We start from the raw sequence: 11269 nt of genomic DNA, 5'->3' as shown, positions 1-11269 counted from the left end.
TACCTGTAAGTTCTTCAAGAGGGTTACTGGAGGTTTTCTATGAACCCATTCTCTCACACCGATCATGCGCCTTTTCATTTCCGAAGGATTAGATAGGAAATACAGATTGCCTAAATCAATCAAGAAACAAATCTTGCATAAGAATGCCTTTTTTTCAGGCAAACACAGAAATAGGTCCCATTAAGTGAAAAGTACAAGGAATAGATTACTATTAGTAGTAACTGGGATTTCCTTCTAAGAAGCTCCTTCGGGACCTCTGCTATATTAGGGGACCCTGTTTCAATGTGTAAGAGAGCTATTTTGCTGTTTTCTGAAACATAACATTATACACTCCACCTTTCAAAGACACACCATCTATTAAAGATGGCTGTCCTCAGACCAGTCTTGTAACTCTCAGAAACAAAAAATTTAAGCTAGAGTAACATTCAGCTTAAGACATACCATGACCTAATTGAGATCACTTAGATGAAACCAATTATTTAAAATTAAAATAACTAAAATTACTTAGTAATATACTTCTTTGATTTATTCCTTTCCTTACTTGCTGATCATATGTGCACTAATATCTATGGTCAAGTGTGCATACATGTGCAGACAGGAAAGTCTCCCTTATTTAGATGATTTGGGAGGCCAACTCCTTCACACAGCTGACTCTTGGAACATAGGCGGGCTCAGTCTAGGATGGCTTCTAGAGAGAATACCTGGAGAAGCAGTGTCACCCCCTAAGATGTCAGAGGTGGGGAAGGGGCTGAAATCTCCCTTTCAAGGAGGCTCACATCTTCCTTGGCAGCTTGAGTAATTGGAATAAACTAGTAGCCCAGCCACAGCTTCAAAGGGTGGTACCACTGATGATTTGAGAAACTCCCAGTATTAACATCTACCTTAGAACCTTCACAAATACAGAAACATGAGAGGATTTGTCATACTATTGTTAGAGTCAAATGAAACACAACCTTGTTGTCAACTGACCAATACTTTGATTTTAGAGCTAGAAGCTAGCATGAAGGTTAAGGGGGTCTGGTGGTAGTAGCATTTGTAGTTGAGAGAAATCCCCTCAATAATAGAATTTTTTTACTAATTTTTTTAATGACTGTGCAAAAACAATTTATTTTGAGAATAAAAATATGAAGTTCAAAATGCATGACAATAATACAAAAGATGAGATGATGGTAAATGGAGTTAAACTGGTAAAAATTTCCTAGCATCAACAAGGAAATTGTATAAGTAATTATTTTATTATTTATTTATTTATTTAATTTTTTATTTTTCCATAAGTTAATTGGGGTACAGGTGGTGTTTGGTTACATGAGTAAGTTCTTTAGTGGTGATTTTGGTGCACCCATCTCCTGAGCAGTATACACTGCACCATATTTGTAGTCTTTTATCCCTCAACCTTCCCACTCTTCCCCACAAGTCCCCAAAGTCCATTGTGTCATTCTTATGCCTTTGTGTCTTCATAGCTTGGCTCCCACATGTCAGTCAGAATGTAGATGTTTGGTTTTCCATTCCTGAGTTACTTCACTTAGAATAATAGTCTCCAATCTCATCCAGGTCACTGCAAATGCTGTTAATTCATTCATTTTTATGGATACTTACTATTCCATTATATATATATCAGTTTCTTTATGCACTTGTTGATTGATGGACATTCGAGTTGGTTCCATGATTTTCCAATTGTGAATTGTACTGCTATAAACATGCGTGTGTAAGTACCTTTTTAAATAATTACTTCTTTTCCTCTGGGTGGATACCCAGTAGTGGGATTGTTGGATCAAATGGTAGTTCTACTTTTAGTTCTTTGAGGAATCTCCACACTCTTTTCCATAGTGGCTGTACTAGTTTACATTCCCACCAGCAGTGTAGAAGTGTTCCCTGGTGGCCGCATCCACACCAACATCTACTGTTTCTTGACTCTTTGATTATGGCCATTCTTGCAGGAGTAAGGTGGTATCATATTGTGCTTTTGATTTACATTTCCCTGATCATTAGTGATGCTGGCATTTTCCCATATGTTTGTTGGCCATTTGAATATCTTCTTTTGAGAATTGTCTATTCATGTCCTTAGCCCACTTTTTGATGGGATTTTTTTTTCTTACCGATTTGAGTTCATTATAGATTCTAGTTATTAGTCCTTTGTCAGATGTATACATTGTGAAGATTTTCTCCCACTCTGTGGGTTGTCCATTTACTCTGCTGCCTGTTCCTTTTGCTGTGCAAAAGCTCTTTAATTAGAGCTATTTATCTTTGTTTTTATTGCATTTGCTTTTGGGTTCTTGGTCATGAAATCCTTGCTTAAGCCAATGTCTAGAGGGGTTTTTCCAATGTTACCTTCTAGGATATTTGTAGTTTCAGGTCTTGCGTTTATGAAATATATTTACTTTATTTCCTGAGCTATCTTTTCCTTCAACTCGAAACTTCATGCAATGGTCTGATTCATGAATGTCTTCAGTTGACCACTAGATGGCAACATTGTTCTTTTATGTTGCAGCTTTGTCTCCCAATAAACGAGATAGATTTTATTTTCCAACAACCAATTTTAAAAAGTAAAGACGCAAAAGCTAGTAATTTAAATACATCACTCTGTACAATGGGAACAAGGTAGAGCATTTTAAATTATGATTTTTCAATTCATTTACCTAAAAAGTGTACTACACAGTATTCTATTTCTGTGCACTTTTGGAGAACAGACATGTGTACCTGGTGCTTTTGGAGATGGTGTGGCCTCGGCTCTTCTAGTCTTTGAGGCTGCGGGGAACTGCCCAGATGTTGGGATATGTTTTCATTCAAATCATTTAACATCTCTCTTGATTTTGCAACATCCTGGAGCAGTGGTTTCCAAATCTGGAAGCTAAATAAATAAATAAGATTCCAGGAACCCGTCCTCAGAGATTCTGATTTGGTAGCTCTGATGTGGGCATGGGTATGTGAATTTTTAATAGCACGTCCATCTGCTTCTGATTATCAACAAGTTTGGAAGTGACCTTCGTGTCCTTAATTCCTCTAGCAACAGAATCCTTCAAATAATATGAATTTTAAGTCAATGTAATTTAAAATTGCCTCGCAGTTTTTGTTGTTGTTGTTGTTGTTTGTTTGTTTAGCAAAATGGTCTTCACTAAAAATACTCAAATATCTCAATTACTAGAAAGTTGAATTCATTGTGAAAATAATAGGGCTGTAGCAATTGTAATTAATATTCATTCACCCTGTGTGTCTAAAACAAAGGTGATCAGACCCGCGTGTGGGTTGGGATTGATGGATGAGAAAGATGGCTGGCACACGGGTTGCCATTCCTGTATGTTTCTCAGAATGGGGATCCTCGCACTGAGGAGGAGTGGATTTCTGCAGGAATAATTTCAGACATTCCAGAAGAATGTTTCTCTATTGCTATTCTATTACATACTAAGATGTATAACATAAAAAGTCATTATCATTTTGGATAATTTTGAGGGTCCCATCAGCTAGGTGAAGTAGTATTTTTCTCTGTCATTTCTCATTTTCCCTCTTCTCTTTTTCTCCCTCTCTCTTTGTGTCTGTCTCTTTCTCTTTCCCTCTCTCTATGTATATATGTATATATATACACATATAGTGTATATATACATATAGTGTATATATATGTATATAGTGTTTATATTGTGTCTGTGCAAACTAAAAAATTAAAATAAAATTTAAAAATATTTAAACCCCAAAAGAGGGAGGGGTAGGGCCCCTAAATTTAGAAGATGCCAGATCTTAAATACTAGAAAACTCTGTCCTGGTTTCCAAATGTTTACCCTTCTGCAAGACTGACTCACAGAGCACCTGCTCTCTCTATATATTATATATGTATATATATACACTTTATATGTATATATACCTATATATAGTATATATATACTATATATGTGTATATACATACCTATACACTATATATGTGTATATACGTATATACACTATGTATACACATGTGTGTATATGTGTATACATAGTGTATATACATATATACACTATGTATACACATGTGTGTATATGTGTATACATAGTGTATATACACATATATGTGTATATATACATATATACATATATACACTATATATACATATATACACATATATAGATATATATATCTAAATAAATATCTATATATATTTCTGTCATTATTTGTTCTGGGTCATTATTAACTCTTGGTTTAAAGTGATAGCTTTAGACCAATTAATCACTGTTCAAATATTATTCGCTTTGACTTACTTGAATTAAGTGACCTCATTAGTTTTTTTCTTTCTCTAATATTATATTTTTGTATTTAAGAATGGTATGAAAATATAATGAAGACTAGTGTTAGAAAATAGCACTATCCTTTTCTGGTGTTAATTCATGAATTTGCATAAAGGCCCTCATAATGATAATTAAAGAGAATGGTGCTTTCTTGAATGGGTTTACAGTTAAGCTACACATACTGTTTAAAAACATTAAAAATCAATTTTATGCTCATAGAAAAAGAGTACTAGAGTACCATAGCATGACTCTCCAGTTGAAAAGAATCAAGTCTACTGCTCACCAAACTATACTTACACAGATTTGTTTTGCTAGAACGTAAGAGTCTGGGAAAATTACTGCTTTGTCACATTCTCTTGCCTTCTTTCTTCTTGTTTCTCTAGTTTTTTAAAGAAATCCTTGACTTTAAAGACAAGGAGCTTCTTATAAATTTTCTGGATCACAAAAACGACTCCTAATCTTTAAAAGACAATTTCAAAAAAGCATGGTTAGAAAATGGAGCATGTATTGAAATGTACATTGGCTTCTGAGTCAGATACACAACTTAGAGGAATTCTGTCTGGGCAGCTGCTTGTTTTTCCTGTTATAATTGGAGTCCACACTTACCACTCCCTGCATCCCAGTGATGGTCCTTGGCCGTAGGAAAAGAGTAAATACAACATTCTATTTATAAGTTTTCATTTAGAGGTGGAAGTCTCTGAACCTGCCCTTGACAGCTCCCATTGAGCTGGACCAGCAGAGGGACCTGAAGCTCTGCTCATGCGCCTGGGGTCAGGGATGGAAATTTGTGTGTCCAAGTAAACATCTATTTTCTTAGAATTTTATTGCCTGTTTCTCCCCTTTAAAAATGCAAGAGAATTATCTGCAGGAAAACATTCAGATTTAGATCAAAACAGAAAAATGAAGCAATGCTCTCTAGTGAGAGGGCTAAACCATGCTTCTTCCCTCCTGAAAAATTGTCAGTGATTTTGATTAGCAGGAATCATTGACACTACAAATCAACCCTGTTTTAATTTTTAAAAGACACTTGAGGTGTGTTTCACAGCACATTGTGTCTGTGCAAACTAAAAAATTAAAATAAAATAAAATTTAAAAATATTTTAAGCCCAAAAAGGGGAGGGGAGTGCCCCTAAATTTAGAAGATGACAGATCTTAAATACTAGAAAACCCTGTCCTGATTTCCACATGTTTACCCTTCTGCAAGGCTGACCCACAGAGCCCCTTCTCTCTTCAAAAGAAAATCCTGGCACCTAGAAGACTGGGCTGGCAGTGAGTATTAAAATGACTTATTTAATGAGCAGCGTGATTGAACAGGGTAGGGAACGCTGGGGAGTTTTCTCGCAAGGACTAGGTTTGGTGTTTATATTTTGTTATGTTGTGTGCTTCCACCGTCCCTTATTTTGACAAGCTATCGAAAAGTTTAAGATGAGGATGGGCAATTTTAAAAAAAAAAACCTGATTGTTAAAAAAGAACTGGTGCCTCTTCTTACCCGTCTCTAATGGAACACAGGCTGTACCACTTAAGTGAGGGAGTACTTGGCGTTAATACAGCACCAAAGATTCGTGAGGTCTGTGTAGTACTAATGAGCAGGGGCTGTGATAGATGTTTTTTTTTTTTATAGCATTAGGCTACCCTCCACTAAATAAAGGCTATTTACTAAATGGTAGGCAAATTGCCGATATTTAGGGCTGGAAGGAACTGTCCTCCAGAAATCATGAACTGCATTCCGTGCTTCTTCCAGGTTGGATTACATTTACAACGTTTGTGTTCTCTACTCTCTAAGGTGATATTGTCTACTCTAATCTTTACTTCCTGATAGACTGGACAAATTCTGCCTCTCACCACCCAGATGATTCTGTTGTTTAGGAATGTAACCTCAATTTCCCTTTCTAAATTTAAGATTATTACTTTTTTTTCTTATGAGAAAAATAGAGAACTTTTCTTTTCTTTGCCAGGACAGATATACTGACTTCCTTTTGTTTTATGTTTGTCATTTTGCATCTAAAGTTTGGACTTATTTCTCAAGGAGTTCAGTCTTCTCTTTTCTGTCATTTTGAACTTTTAACCATTTCCATTTTTTTTCATGGAGTGATTAACTGAAAGGAAGAGGATATTAAATAACTAGTAAATGTTGAATCAAAAGAAACTCAGGATGTAATATCAAAAACCATATATAGAAATATCACATACATCTATTATCATAGAATTTTAAATTTCATGGCTGACTAGTAGGAAGAATGTAAGTGGACAGCTTTATTCTCATCCACTTCATAGAACTGGACTCATCGATTTACAAAATGTCCTAGAAGCAAATAAGTGGGTGGTAAATATTCTAAAGACCCTAGCATTTATTCTTTTAAACTAAAACTTTCAGACTTTTATGGATAATATTTTATTCTTTGTGTCTTCCAGGAAAAAAGGGAGTCTATATTGTTCAAATTTACATTATCTATGTTACAGTCATTTTCCTGAAGGTTGTTTAAAGGTTGAGAAATACTGCAAATGTCTGAAAGACAAGTGTATATTTTAAAAGCAGATGCATAGGTACATGGCTTTAATAGAAAAATACTAACATATAGAACTAATTTTTTTAGATATCATATTATTGCAACTAAAGAGAAAATTTGCTCTCTTTCGACCTCTCTATTCACGTGGTCTAAGATTTCTACTCATATTGCAGTAGATGGAGTGGAGTAAAATAACCACAGTAGGGCTGCAGGGAGATAGTTCCAAGATAGTAAAATACAGACTGTGATTGACAATAATTGGTAAAAGCTCAGTTGTTTCAGAGAAAAATTTTTCATCAGGCTCAGAAACACATATGCAAATGGCACAGAGTTCCAAAGTGGGCCGTTGCACCCAACACAAAAGAAGACCTGTGGGTGCATGCATGTGCAGGCATACGTATGTGTGCATGGGTTTTCTGCTGCCAAAGGCTTTATATCTCAATGGCACCTAGATGGTGAGGAGGAAGTAGTCAGAATTGCCTTGCTTGACTAACTCCAGTTTGATGATCAAACCTCAAACAAACCCAAAGCTTTGCTTTGGGAGCAGGGTTGTCACTTTTAAATACAACAAAATAAAATACCCTCCCTCTCCCGCAAGAGCAGGTATTTGTAACCTAGACATGGATTCGGTGGCCATGAGAGCAGAAAGGCTCCTGGAGCCACTGAGACCAAAGCCTCCAGGTGGCGGAGGAGGCATCAGGCCCAGGTCAGCATGTCTTTTCAGAGATCAGTCAGGAAGACTATGCTGGTGGAGGCAGCTCGTCTGCAGACCTGTGTTGCCCTTCTCTTTAGAGTAAGTCGCCAGTCCTTGCCTTTCCTTCCTATGGACTCTCCTTTTCCTCCCTCTTCTCAGGGGGAAAATGATCTCAAAGTCACAACATGAATATTTGCTAGGTTTGATTTTGATCAATTAAATCACCCTTTGGTTTAAGCCAGGCCACGGGAGAGCTGTGTGTTTTGCCTGATGTAGGTGGGAGCCTGGTGAATTGTGCTTTCGTGTTGTGCCATTGCTTGTATTGAGAGACACTAGCAAGGGGTCTCATAAAGCCTGTTACTTTGTTCTCTGTAGGGATCCCCAGGCTGCCATCCATACAATCAGGCCATTGGCGAATGCTTTCACATAACCCATGGGAATTAATATTTTAAGTTTTACAATCTGGGAAAAGTTATGTTTCTCCCCAACAATTGTGAATTTTTTCCACTATAAATTTTGCAACTGAACATTGTCTGTTTATTGCTTAGGCTGTTGGGAAGCATCATTTGTCACTTGCTTGCAGGCTCAGTTTCCTCATCTGTAAAATGAAGATAATAATAACGTACCTCATAGCTTTACTGTGAAGAAAGATAATGGCTTTATTATGAAGAATAAATGTTTTTTTCTACAAAGATAAAGAAGGTAAAACATGATGCATCTTTTTTTGGCCCATGGTGAATGTTTATTTGATGTCAGTTGTTATTATGATTTATGCCTGTGGCCAACAATAACGTATAGGTAAGCAATAGTGATACGACAGGCACTCTGATAGATGCTGGAAATAAGGAGCAACCTAGACCCGGCTCCTACTCTCCGAGAGTGCATTCTCAAACAGCACAAGCCAGCTGGTAAGTAAATAATGAAGTGTGACAGGTGCCGTGACGAGGAAGGACAGGTGGGAACATGCTTAGGGAGCACCTACTCCAGTCTGAGGAGCACGACCCAGAACTGGAGGAAGTTGAAGTGCAAGTTCAGCTGGTGGAGAGGCAGAGGAGCTCACTGAAAAAGCTGTGCAGGAAATGACATGTTTGAATTGTTGAACGAGATCTGGTGTGGCCAGACCTGGTGGGGCTCTGAGATTGCCAGAGAGGTGGAGAGTAGTGAGGTGCCAGGTCACGCTAGTAGTATAAGCTACACTGAGGGATTCTGATTTTATCCTCTGTATAGAGGGTAGTCAATAACATGTTGAGGCAATGATAAGACCTTATCCAATTTGCTTTTTAGAGGCATCACTCAGGTATGGAGACTGAGATTAGAGGAGGGCGAGGTGGGAGTTGAGGAGATGGATTGGATGTCCCTTGAGCATTGGTGCTGGGGACTGGACTAGAGTCAGGGCATCCAGCCAGCCAAAGTTCCACCTTCCACTTCCCAGCAACCATACAGGAGTGAATGGTTTGCATTTATATATATTTTGGAATATTTCCTTCAGCATTAGTTTTCTTGTCTATTTTCTTTTTGCTCCAATTTCAACTCTTATATCGTGTGTATAGTGTGTCTTCAGGTATGTCTTTAAAATCTTTTGTGAAATAAAAATGGGGAGGAAAGAAGGAATAAAAGATGGAAGAAAGAAAGGAGGAGAGAGGCTGGTGATACTCGTGAGCTGGTACTCCCTTCTTTACATACATTTATTTCAAAATAACTATAAAGCGTCTATCCTGGTTTTGACCCGATTTGAGGAAAAGTCTTTATATCAGACTCTGTGTATAATTTTTTACCGTTAAATGCAAGATAACCTTGTTGAGGATGTGATCCAGAAGGCGTTACTATTTTAGGACAGATTTGAGCTCTCCTCCTCTGTTAAACTTCTGACCGTAATTCAGACACCTGCGTATTTCAACTGGTGCAGTCAGAACAAGTTTCCACGCTCATCACTTCTTCACCCAGCAAGGTATGTGAAAGAAGATTTGTGCAGCCAGTTGGTACTAAATTGCATAATAGGTTAACCTGAGCCCTTTGAATTCAAACAAAAGAAGTTCTCAACCTGATTGGAATTAACCTACACTGACTTTCTGCTTCATCTTTCCTAAAGTGAAGATGATACCGATCGGCAGGCGGGGAGCCTGATGGATGTTAATGGGGGGTTTTCAAGTTTGTCTTGCTTTTCTTAAACTATTAAGAAAGAACAAAAAACATTATTTGGAATGGAATCAGTTTCCAAGAAGGGAAAAAAGAAAACTGAGAATTTATTATTAAAGAAAGAAATGGAGCCAAGGTGAAAAAAAGAAGAAGAAGAAAAAAAAAGGCCTCCTCACATCTCCTGGCCAGGTGCTCCGTGCATATAAATGTTTCAAGTTAAGCTTTAAGATCAAGGGAAAGTCTGTAGGGAGCCTTGTTTCCTAGAGGTCTGCTTGCTAGAGCTGCTCCCGAATACAGGCTGCCCATTTTTATTTGGTTATTAAGGATTAAAGCGGGCAACAATTCTGGAATGGTAGTTCCTTGGTTTCCATTAACTTTGTACAAGAGAGTGAAAAGCAAGCTTCCAAGGGAGGGTTTGCATATGTATTTCGGACTATCAGTTCGCCCACTTCCCCGTCATCTTGTGTGTATGTTTAACATGAAATTGCCCTGGCTCTCATGAACTCACACTATAAGAAAGCTGCCTCGTTGCAACGATTGAGAATCTCTGTGCCTTTCAGAAATCTTCCTGGTTTTCACAGGAGTGTGGAGGGAAGATGAAAGGAATTTCGCATTAGGTTGCTGGTTGCTCCAGATACTGCGGGTGAGCAATTGCCCAGGTTCTCTGGGCTTTCAGCCTCTGAATACACGATCAGGAAGGCAACCCATCACTCCGTGTCCACATCTTTACATTTTCCTTTTTTCTTGTTAGTTTTACAGCCTGTCCTCAAAACTAAAGCCCGTCTGAAGTTACTTTAGTAAAGTGACTAAGTTCGGTGATAAAGGAACACACACCTGAAGAGAATGCCTAATCATCCTGGTGGGGAATTGGGTCAGGAATGTCAGTTTTAGTAACAGTCATTACAGTAAAAGTAGAGATAAAGAGCTCAACCTTCCAAAGGCACAAAATAACAGAAATAACAAACCAGTTTGCTGATTTAATCCAAGTAATGTTTTAAAAACCGAACTGGAAACTCAGAGTTTATAAAGACTTACACTCTCTGTCATCAACATTTTTCAATCCCACAGGACCCCAGGAGGTTCAATGTATAAACCAAAAGGCTGAGTATAAATAAAGTGACTTGTCCCGTGTCACATGACTGGACTAACAAATCATAGAAGCTGAAATGAAAACTACATGGTTTCACTTCAGTGATGTAATATCTAGTGCCATTATTGTGGTTTTGATACTGCACATTTTTCTTAATTATTCCCAGGTTTTGCAGCACAGAAGGCTGCATAACATGAATGGTGAAAGATCAACCAAAAACATATCATTCTGGACCAGTGTCTCTTATTGTATGTTTCTTTAATTGAAATTTTTATATTCTCAAAGTCGAATTTATTTTCTATTATAACCTCAGTTTTCTGTTCAAGGCTACTCAATAGCATGGTTATTTTAAAAGCTGTAATCAATAATTATATGTCCATAGTCATTATTACCTAATATGGTAATGAACACAGTTCAAGACTATAGACTTGTAGTTTCATCCAGAGGTTACGCCTATCTTCTGTTAAAATGTGAACTTCTCTTTGATTTGGAATAATAGTTGAGAAATAAAGATGGCTGGCCACGGTGGCCCACGCCTGGCCTGTAATCCCAGCACTTTGGGAGGCTGAGGTGGGCAGATCACCACGTTA

This window comes from Trachypithecus francoisi, unplaced genomic scaffold, assembly GCF_009764315.1.
Source record: "Trachypithecus francoisi isolate TF-2019V2 unplaced genomic scaffold, Tfra_2.0 Lachesis_group1, whole genome shotgun sequence".
NCBI lineage: Eukaryota > Metazoa > Chordata > Mammalia > Primates > Cercopithecidae > Trachypithecus > Trachypithecus francoisi.
This window is presented reverse-complemented; position numbering follows the sequence as displayed.